Here is an 11,543-nt window from a genome sequence, read left to right on the forward strand (position 1 = left end):
ACATAGCCTGCCTAACTTGATCATTTATTTGTCACATAAAAGATTATTTAATATGACAAACAAAATTCCTATTAACTGTCTAAAAATTTTATAAAATATGCTCTTATAATTAAATCATTATAATTCCATCACTCAGCTACCCCATTTCTTTTTATCTTTGGTTATGACAAGTCTCCTTTCCTTCCTTTAAAAAAAAAAAGCCAATGGTGTTTCTCGGAACCTTGCTTTGAACTACTCAGAATGATCTATTCAACTTATCCATGAATATAAAAAAGGATAGTAAAACAGGGCATAGTAACAGCATCAACAAGGAACACATCCATTAAATAGTAAGGAATTGCTAATGTATTTCTAAATCTTCATGAAATATTACAAGTTGTTCCAATACATGGGTATCTGTTAGTTTTTATTTCTTCCAGCCAAGTTTTATAACTTTTAAAATTAAATACACAAGTTTGATAATCAAGAGAGGAAAAGGAGAAGAGCTAGGAAACATGGCAATGTCAAGCCATACAGTCATATGGAGAAGATGGGCAAGGCAATGATCCTGAGAATCTCCAGAAGACTTTTGAATGTAGCAGTTAATTGGAAAGATTCTCACCCTGACTAACTATATATACTGATACCTGTGAAATAAGAAACTGCACTGAAGATGGTAATCTGTAATAGTAGTTTCATGCTTGCAGTGCATGTCATTCTGGTCCTCTGAATATGGACTGCTTGTCATGACATGCCAGTTGCTGCTATGCTGTCTCTCAGGTAGGTGGTTGTTCAAAAAGAAGAGGGTGGTGAATGGAAGCAAGAGACAGGAAAAGGAATATTTTGGGACTGTCCTGCTTCAAGGTTGTATATCGTTAAATTTTTGGACTTATGTGTAAACATAAGAAGTATATAATTCTTTATGCCTATTTTTAAAATCCATTCTAATTTTTAAATATTTTTTATCATATTCTGTAGGAACTTAAAGTTCACCATATCAATACTTGATGAAAAATACCTGGTCCATGTTATGCCTAAGATGTTTGATATTCAGGCAGATAGTGAGGTTAAGCTTAATAGCTTAAGTTGTATGGTAAAAACAATAAGCTTGTCTTCTGGAGGGTTAACAACCTAAGTTTGCAGAACAAAATTAAAGAAAAAGGACGGCGGCAAGGAAAACCAACATTTTGGCCTAGACTTCCAAGGTCATTTAAGTCTCAGGACTTATGAGAACTTGTACTGTAAAGTCATGTAACTCTGTAGTGTCAAAAATTTTCTGATCAAGGAGATTAGGGGGCCAAAAAGGAAAGTGATCAATGATGTTGAGAGTGCCTAAGGAGAGTCACATGGAGAGAAAACATTCTCTCAGGCTTTCACAGAAAGCACATTGGCCAAGCAATGGCTGTGACTCATCCACATGGCTGACACTGACAAAAGTTCTATAATATGAAGTACAGGATCTCAGGATAAATCCTGAGGGGATTTCACTGACCTTATCAGACCTAAAAGCTACAACTCTTGTTGCATAGGTCCTATTTTACCTTGGTCTTAACCATCCATCAGAAAAGTATAAAAATGAAGTATAAGAAGTAAATCCATGCTGTTATGTTGAGCTGTAGGGGACTCAGGTCAACAATTTCTGACATTGCCAGTCAAGCAGAAGACCCAATACTATTATGGACTACTGGACTCTTTTAGAATATTTTGCTGAGTTTACACACCTACAATATTCAAATAACAGAATTTAACAAAAAAGGGTATACAGATGAATGTCCAATTTGTATCTGTGTATTTAAAGTGGTTACGATAGGTATATAGTTGCATTCTCTTAATGAATAGAGGGATTTGTTCTAATGGTGTTTATAAATAGGATATCATATCTGCATCCTGTACAGCAATTAACCACTAGGAAGAATGTATACAATGTGTGAATTATTGAAACTGTCCTATCAATTTGGTTTGAAACTGTCTCATTGCTATTTGTTTCTCAATGAAATTATGGGAAAAAAACATGTAGTATATCTATATAATGGAATATTACTCAGCTATACAAAAGATGGATTCTAGGCATTTACAGATAAATGGATGCAACTAGAGACCATACTGGTAAGTTGAATAAATCAGACCAGCATGTGTAAACACCATATTGTCTCACTAGTGTAAGAAATTGAAAGAGTCAATAAAATTGGAAAGGCACAATAGATGCTGTGAAAGGGAAATAATCTGTTCAAAAGGATGAAAAAAGTGAGATGAGGAAAAAGATTAAGGAAAGAAGGGGAAGAGATATTTTTGTGTATATGCAGGATAGCTTGGATAATTGTCCTGCTGATTTCTCCTGGTCATTTGAAAAGAGCAATTAATGCTTAAAATTTTCCCTTTTCCTTTTTCTCTTCAAATTTTACATGTTTATGTCTGGTAGTCTAAACAACTAATGTGAAGATAGTATTATGGAACACAATGACCATTGTTTAGTTCCTATTGTTTTGTTTAGGAAATTCTGTATTGTTTCTAATATTTTTTCTTTTTCTTTTACTACTTTGTATTCTTTTTAAAAATAAAAAAACTAAAAATTAAAATTAAAAAAATTAAATACACAAGTTTGAGCTTCTGGCAGACTGCTGCTGTGAAGAGGTTCTACTTATCTTGTCTTTGACTACTCTGTTGTGGCCTGCTAAGCTCCCATCATTCCACTTTTTGTAACATCAAAACCATGTAGCAGACACATATAACTTCCTGTGTTTTATTTGCTGTAATAAACAAGCCTGGCAGACCTTCACTAGCAGATTTTTGATGATTTTTCTCATGCCAAACTCAAATCACTCTACTCCAATTGCTCCCATACAAATACTCCTCCTTGTAGGGAACCTTCCCCATCCTCTACTCCACAGCTTGATTCTGGCTTCTGCTTCAGAACTGCACTGGACAAAGCCATTTTCTTGCCTATATTCCCTGGTGAGTCAGAAGCTCCTTAGATGCTTAGTGATGTGAAGAAATACTGGGTAAAGAGCAAATAAATCATGCAATAAATACAAATCAAGCATTTCTGATTTTCTCTCTGCTTTTCCTAATTCTAATACTTTCTAATATTTCCCAAATAAGAAAATAGCCCATTGAATAAATTTCTCAATCAAGGTGGGGGAGATAGCTCAGTGGTCCAAGCACCTGCCTAACAAAGGTAAGGTCCCAAGTTCAATCCCTGGTACCCTGTACTGTGCCACCTCAGAAATTGGGTGTGATCATACACACCTGTAATGCCAGCCATGTGGTGGTTGAAACAGTAGGATCACAATGAGTTTGAACTATGTAGTCACCATAATGATTTTTAAAAATTAAAAATAATGCATAATAGCATAGAAATTTCTTTTTTCTTTAAAAATACAAAGCATAAAACTATTTCAATTATATAAATCCCATCACACAAATCTTCTGGAGTCATGGATAGTTTTGTTCATTTTTTTTTTCTATTTTTAAAAGACCTTTAGTAGAAGAGTATAGATTTATTGATGAAAATGAAAACAGTGCTAAGAGTACAGGGACAAGTAATGAGAACATCTAAAATAGAAAGAAGAAAGACAGATGATATATTAAAGATTAGATAGATAGATAGATGAAAGAAGTAAAAGAGACAGAGAGAGAATGAGAAAGAGACAGACAGACAGAGAGAGAGAGAGAGAGAATAATTTTGTCTTTTTTACCATTTTATTTTTTTTATTTTTTTCCATAATTTTATTGATAAACAGATAGCAATGAGACAGTTTCAAATCAAATCGGTAGGACAGTTTCAATAACTAACACACTGCATATGTTCTTCTTCATGGTTAATTGCTGTACAAGATACAGACTTGAGATCCTATTTACAAACACCATTAGAACAAATCATTCTATTCATTAAGAGAATGTAACTGTATATCTATCCTAACCACTTTGAATACACAGATACAAAATGGACATTCATCTGTATACCCCATTTTTTCTAAGTTTCGTTATTTGAATATTATAGGTGTGTAAACTCAGCAAAATATTCTAAAAAAGTCCAGTAGCTCATAAGAGCATTGGGTCTTCTGTTTAACTGGCAATGCCAGAAATTATTGACCTGAGTTCCCCACAGCTCAACATAACAACATGGCTTTACTTCTTATATTTCGTCTTCATACTTTTCTACTGGATGGTTAAGACCAAGGTAAAGCAGGACCTATGCAACAAGAGTTGCAGCTTTTGGGTCTGAGAAGGTCAGTGAAATGCCCTCAGGATTTATCCTGAGATCCTGTACCTCAGATTGTAGAACCTTTGTCAGTGTCAGCCATGTGGATGTGTCACGGCCATTGCCTTGTCTTCTTATCATCATGCTATCTTTTCTGAATTGAAATTTGGCATTGATAGTTTACACATTTCTTCTGACTCTGGTGCAGGCACTGACCAGGTAGTAAAAGTACAAGCATAGGCATGACATGGCTTTTGCCTTAGAGAATCTGTCATGAATGATGGATTTATACCTACATGACATAGAATTTTTGCTACAGTGACTCCAGGAAGAGTGTAATCAAAACAATTTTCCTGAAACAAGTACATATGCATTATTCTTTATAATTTTAAAATAGACAATTAAAGAAAACATGAATTCTGAAGTCAACCCCAGAGTAATTGTTTTCCAAGTTTCCAATAATTTTTTCTATAAATATTCAGTATTTATTCTGCTGCAGATAAGAGTCTACAGATAAACATGGAGACAGCTTCCATTTGATTTGCACTCAAAGTAATAGTGAAACACTGACAGACTGAGATGCTGAGTTCCACTACAGCAGCAATGCTGGACTATTTTTAAGTCAGAGACAACTGAAAAAAGGAACTTTGAATATTTTCATGTTTCTTTTAAAGTCATGGGAACCATGAAACAATTGGAGAAGCAATATTTTTAATGGGTAATTTTTTTTAAATCCAGTGTTGTGGAATTTTTTCATAAAGAATTCCCATGAAATGCATCATTTTGGAAAACTACAATATTATAGTTAAAATTATGAATCTGAAATGGACTTTTTATCAAGAAGTCACTAAATGGCATCTGGCTCATGCTCTGGCAGCCATTGCAGTACATTGAGCTCCATAGAGACAGTGCAGGGACAAGTGAGAGATGGATGGGCATTAGGTGACTCTATATCTCACTGGGAAAAACAAGTAAGCATGGGCACAGGACATCCTAAGAAACTGAGAGGCAATATGTCATCAGATGCATTCTTTGTACTAAGTTGCCAGGAGAAGCATAAGAAGAAGCACCCAGATGCTTCTGTTAACTTCTCAGAGTTTTCTAAGAAGTTCTCAGAGATGTGGAAGACCATGTCTGCTAAATAAAGAGGAAAATCTGAAGACATGGCTAAAGCAGACAGGGCTCCTTATGAAAGAGAAAAGAAAATTTATATTCCTCCTAAAGGAAAAACAAAAAAGTTCAAGGATCCCAATACACCCAAGAGGCCTCCTTTAACTTTCTTCTTGTTCTGTTCTGAGTATCACCCAAAAATCAAAGGAGAACATCCTGGCCTCTCCATTGGTGATGTTGCAAAGAAACCTGAAGAAATGTGGGACAACACTGCAGCAGATGACAAGCAGCCATGTGAGAAGAAGGCTGCTAAGCTGAAGAAGTATGAAAAGGACATCGCTGCCTAACGGGCTAAAGGAAACCTGATGCAGCAAAAAAGGGAGTTGTCAAGGCTGAAAATTAGCAAGAAAAAGAAGGAAGAGGAGGAGGATGAGAATGATGAGGAGGAAGAGAAGGAAAAATTTGAAGAGGATGAGGAGAATAAAGAAGAGGATGATGAATAAGTTGGTTCTAGCGCCTTTTTTTTTTCTTGTCTATAAAGCATTTAACCCCCCTGTACACAACTAACTCCTTTTGAAGAAAAAAAATAATTGAAATGTAAGGCTGTGTAAGATTTGTTTTTAAACTGTACAGTGTCTTTTTTCTTTGTATAGTTAACACACTACTGAATGTATCTTTAGATAGCCCTGTTCTGGTGGTATTTTCAATAGCCACTAACCTTGCCTGGTACAGTATAGGGGGTGCAAATTGGCATGGAAACCTAAAGCAGGTTCTTGTCGGTGCATAGCACAAATTATGCATGGGCACAGTAGTTTTTCATCTTCAGTTGTTTCTGATGCAGCTTATACAAAATAATTATTGTTCTGTTAACTGAATACCACTCTATAATTGCAAAAAAAAGTTACAACTATTTTGTTGATATTCTGAATGCTTCTAAGTAAACACAATTTTTATTAGAAAAAAGTCACTAATTATAAGTTGAATAAAATTTTTATAAACTTGTCATTTTGAAAGTATGTGTAATATTAAAAATCCCTGAGCCACTGAGACATTGAGAAATGTTAGTTTCCTAGATTTTATTCCATACTTAAATATAAGGCATGAAGAAGATAAATCATTGTTTTAATGAAGAGGTCTTTTGTTTGTTTCACTAGAAAAATTACCTGACTCTTTCAACGGTTAACTTCAGAAAATTAACTGAGTTAATTAAAATTACCAAGTATAATGCATATGTGTTTGATTCAGTGAAGCTACTTAGGTGGCTAAAAATATTGTTGGGGATTTGCTATTCATTTAGAAATATGGATAACAAGCTCACATTCAAAACTAAAATACTGAAATAAATTTCTTTTGTACAATGTTTCTCTAGGAATTAATACCACATCGTTTGCTAGTTCTGTGAACTTTCTTGTCACATTTATTCTCTTCAGAAGGAATATCAGAGTGAATCCTTAACAGAAGAAAAACACCAGGATAGTTCATTTATCTATTGATAAAAAAAGCTTCATATATGTCTTCATAAATTTTCTTCTTAACAAAAATGTATATCTCGTTCAATTTATAATGAAATTATCGATTACTAAGAACACTAAATATAAAGATTTTTTAACCAATGGTTTTGGCAAAAAAACTAATATACTATTATTAGAAAACACATTGTTAAAAGTAAGTTTAGAAAATGATTCAGTTGAAAGATAATTGAGGCTGCATCTAAACAAAGCTCTTAGGGCCTACCACATAGCTCAGCAGACTAAAGCACCTGCTTATGCAGGCTCAGCAATGGGATTCCATCTCCATGCAGACTTTGCTCTTGGGGCATGCTGAGACAGCAACTGAGACTGGGCATGGTGGCATATGCCTATAATCCCAGAGTTTGGGAGGCTGAAAACAGACGGATCATTTTAAGTCTGATCTGTGTAGTGAGACCCTTGTAGACCCTGTTCTAAATACATTTAAAAAAAAAGGAGCCGGGGAGATGGCTCAGTGGATTAAGCACTTCTCTGGCAAGTGCAATGGCCTGAGTTCAACCCCCAGTTCTGCAAAAAAATAAAAAATAAATAAAAAATAAAATTAAAAAAAAAGCTTTTAAGTCCCAGTGAATCATAAATCCGAATTTTTTAAAAATGTATTTGGTGGTTGCAGAGTCACACTATACAGTTTGAGCTCGTGGTGGTCCTCCTGCTTTCAGGATCCCCAGTGCTAGGATTATAGGCCTATGTCACTATGCCCAGACTCTTGGCTAGCTCAGCCCACCCTGGGGGCAGGGCTTGCATGGCTTGTGTTTTCAGGAATCCAATCATGGTTGCTGCACTTCCTGAAGCTCACCTAAGCAGGCACTTTAGTCTGCTGAGCTATTTCACCAGCCCATAATTTTTATGTCAAAGTTTCTTGCTTTTATACCTCATATGCATTCCAACATCAACTTTTAGAAATGAATGATTGCAAGTTCTGTATCTATACTCACTACTGTCAAATGTGAGAAGCATAGGCATTAATCTCATAATGTCCACAGCAACTTTCCAAAATGGAGAGAACTGCCAACCAATCTGAACCTTTTAATTGCAGATGTTCTTAGAAGCACCAGATGTTATGGCCCCTAAATATTTGTTCAAGAGACTGTTTAAAACACTAAAGATTTTGTTACTTCTTTCCTTCCTACTACACATTCACCAGTTTGTGTCTTCCTCATTTTCTCTAGCCATAGTCCTTAAACATGACCAATATTATTTATGTGTATGCTGTTAATTTTGAACTAATACATGACAAACCTGAAAAAAACACCTCAAATGGGTACATCATAAACTACTGTGTCTTAAATCAAGATCCTAGCAGTAAGCAGTACTGTTGCCTTTATTGATGAATCTCGAATGTCTAATATGTGGTTTTGACAAACAGATATTTGTAAAATGAATCAACTAATTTACATAAAACATGAAGACTGTCCCAAAGATTGAGGTTTACTATCTATAATTTCTATGAATTTCTACAGAAGTTCACTAAAAGCACAGATGAAACTGTGTTGCTTTCAGGGGCAAGTTTTTATTCTGTTTTTTCTTTTAAAAAATAATATAAATATTTCATTTTTAAAAACCAATAAATAAATTAAAACTGATATATAAAGTTGTAATTTCTTCTCAAAGTATAGGTATTATTTTATAATCACTGTTTTATCATTAATTTAAAAACTCACATAATAGAAATCTATTAACCAATTGTATAGAACCAATGGTAAAGCTATTTGAGAATTAAAGAAAAAAACAAAACTCTTGGAGCATAATGTCAGAGTTCCTTTCCCTGCCACTTCTAACTGCTAACTCCACTGAAATATCTGTCTTTTCTGGCCAAATTTATCCTCTGATTTATAATTTAAATGAGATTCTCAGCTCAACCTGCTGTTAAGAATAAAGCTTGGGGGGCCTTGTTTTTTAAAAATTCTTTATATTTTCTGGATAGAAGGCCTTTAAAGGAGGGATAGTCAGCTACAATCTTTTCCCAGTTTGTGGGTTTTCTTCTTACTCTGTTGGGAGATTTGCTTTGAAGTGCAGAAACTTTTCATAAGGATGAGATCCAAGTTGTTGAATATTTGCTGTATTTCCCATGCACTTTGGTTTTAGTTCATGAACTCTATATATCCTTAAGCCTTTAAGATTTCTACCTACATTTTCCTCCAGAAGATTGTTTCTATTTTAACATTTAAATCTTTGATCCATTTTTATTTTTTTTTCTTTGATCCATTTTTAAAAGGTATTTTAGTACAAGGTGTGCAGGGTCCTACTACACAGATCAGACTTGTAGTGATCCTTCCTGTTTTTCAGCCTCCCAAGCACTGGGATCACAGGCATATGCCACCACATCCAGTCTCAATCTCCATCTCAGCATGCCATAGGGGTGGGACTGGCATAACATGTGGTGCCAGGAATCAAACCCTTGTCCCTGCACTTTATCTTAAGAAGTACTTTAGTCCACTGAGCTATCTGGCTGGTCCTTGATCCATTTTGACTGTAGCTTTGTGCATGGTGATAAGCATGGGTCTAGTTATAGTCTTTGGCATGTGGAAAGCCAGTTTTTGCAGCACCATTTATTAAAGATGCTGTCTTTCAGTGAGTATATTTGGCCCTTTTATCAAAGATAAGGTGGCTGAGTGTGTGTGTGTTGTTGTGTCTGCATCTTATAATCTGTTCCATTGATGCTCTAATCTGTCTCTCTGCCAGTACCATGCTGATTTTATCACAGAAGGTTTATAGTATAATTTCAGTCAGAGATTGTGATACCTTCTTCCTGTCCTTTGTTTCCCAAGATTGCTTTTGATATTCTAGGTCTCTTCTGGTTCCAAATGAATTTGAGGAAAGTTTTCTCCAGCTCTGTGAGGTATACCAATGGTATTTTAACTGGGATTGCATTGAATCTGTATAATAACTTCAGGAGTATGGCTATTTTCACAATGATTGTACTTCATATCCAGAAGGATGGAATATTTTTCCATTTTCTCAAATCCTCTTCCACCACTTTTCTCAGAGTACAATAATTTTCACTGTATAAATCTTTTATGTCACTTGTGAGATTGATTCCTATATATTTCATTTGGCAGTGTTATTTTTAAAGGCATGTTTTCCATAATTTCTTTCTCAATGTGTTCATTCTTTGTGTACAAAAATGCTACTGAATTTGGTGTGCTGACTTTGAATGCTGCTATGTTGCTGAATTTGATGATAAAATCTACAAAACTCTTGGTGAAGTTTTTGGAGTCTTCTATTTAGAGTATCATGTCATCTGAAAAAATATGATAATTTCACTTCCTCTTTTCCAATTTTTATTCCTTTTATTTCTCTCTTTTGTCTAATTGCTCTACATAATGTTTCCAGAACTGTATTGAATTGGAGTGGAGACAGGGGACATCCTTGTCATGTTCTTGATTTTAAAGTGAAGGCTTTCAGTTTTTGCCTATTTAGTATGATCCTGGCTATCAGTCTCACAACCAAAAACTGTTATCTGCGATGAATATATGCTTCTCAGAAAAATAAATGCAAATGGCAAGTAAATACATGAAAAAAAATTAACATCACTGATCATTCAAGGAATTCAAATTAAAACAACACTGAGATTCTGTCTCACTCCAGAAGAATGATGACCTTCAAGAAGTCAGCCAATAACAAATCCAGTGCTAGGGAGATTGAAAACAGGAGGACCACTCTGAGTCCAAGCTGCATAGTGAGACCCTGTGCCAAATACATTAAATAGGTAAATAAACAAACAAACAAATGCCCAAGGTTCTTCCTCACTATTGTTGGGAGTGCAGACATGTACAACCACTATGGAAATCAGTATGGAAATTTCTTCAAAAGCAAGGATTGGTGATCCCACTCAAGCCAACTATTCATCTCCTAGGTATTTTTCTAGAACTGAAAATATCATATAACAACTATATGTGTACCCTTGTTTATAGCAGTGCAACTTGTCATGGCTAAATCCTGGAAATAATACAGACACCCATCAACTAAAGAATCAATAAAGAAGATGTGGTACTTTTACACAATGGAGTATTCTTCAGCTATAAAATGATAAATTTGAGTCTTTTGTCAGTAAATGAATGCAACTAGTGAACATACGCTTAAGTGAAATAATCAAACCTGCATGTGCAAACATCATCTTGTCTCATTACTGTGAGAACCTGAAAGAGAAAAATGGATTCTGAAGGGTACAATAGACATTGGTAAAAGAGAATGAACTTATTCAGAAGGAAAGAGTTACTGAGTTGAGAACAGGAGAGGGAGTGTGGGAAAGAAATTTATCTATGTGTATAAACAGGATGGTTTGGACAATTGTACTGTGCATTTTTGCTGGTCTGTGGAAAGAAGTTAATGCTTCAATTTGCTCTGTTTCCTTTTTTCAATTTTTCATAATTTTTTTCTCTATTTCTTGTATATTTTTTCTTTCTTTTTTCAATTTATTATTTTTTAATTTGGTCTTTTTGAGACAGGTTCTCAGTATGCAGCTCGGGCTGGGCTTGAACTCACTGTGTACTCTAGGCTTGGCTTGAACTTGCAACAATACTCCTGCCTCAGCCTCCCAAGTCAGGATTACAGACATGCACCACCACACTCAGATTATTTCTTCTTCCAATTTTACATGCATATATCTGATAATATGTATAATGTTGGAAGACAAAACTATGTATTACAACAAATATTGTAAAATTCATATTGCTTTGTTAAGTAAAATTCTGTAGCACTTGTAATTTTTTGTTTTAATTCTA

This window comes from Octodon degus, unplaced genomic scaffold (genome assembly GCF_000260255.1).
Source record: "Octodon degus isolate 3935 unplaced genomic scaffold, OctDeg1.0 scaffold00368, whole genome shotgun sequence".
Taxonomy (NCBI): Eukaryota; Metazoa; Chordata; class Mammalia; order Rodentia; family Octodontidae; genus Octodon; species Octodon degus.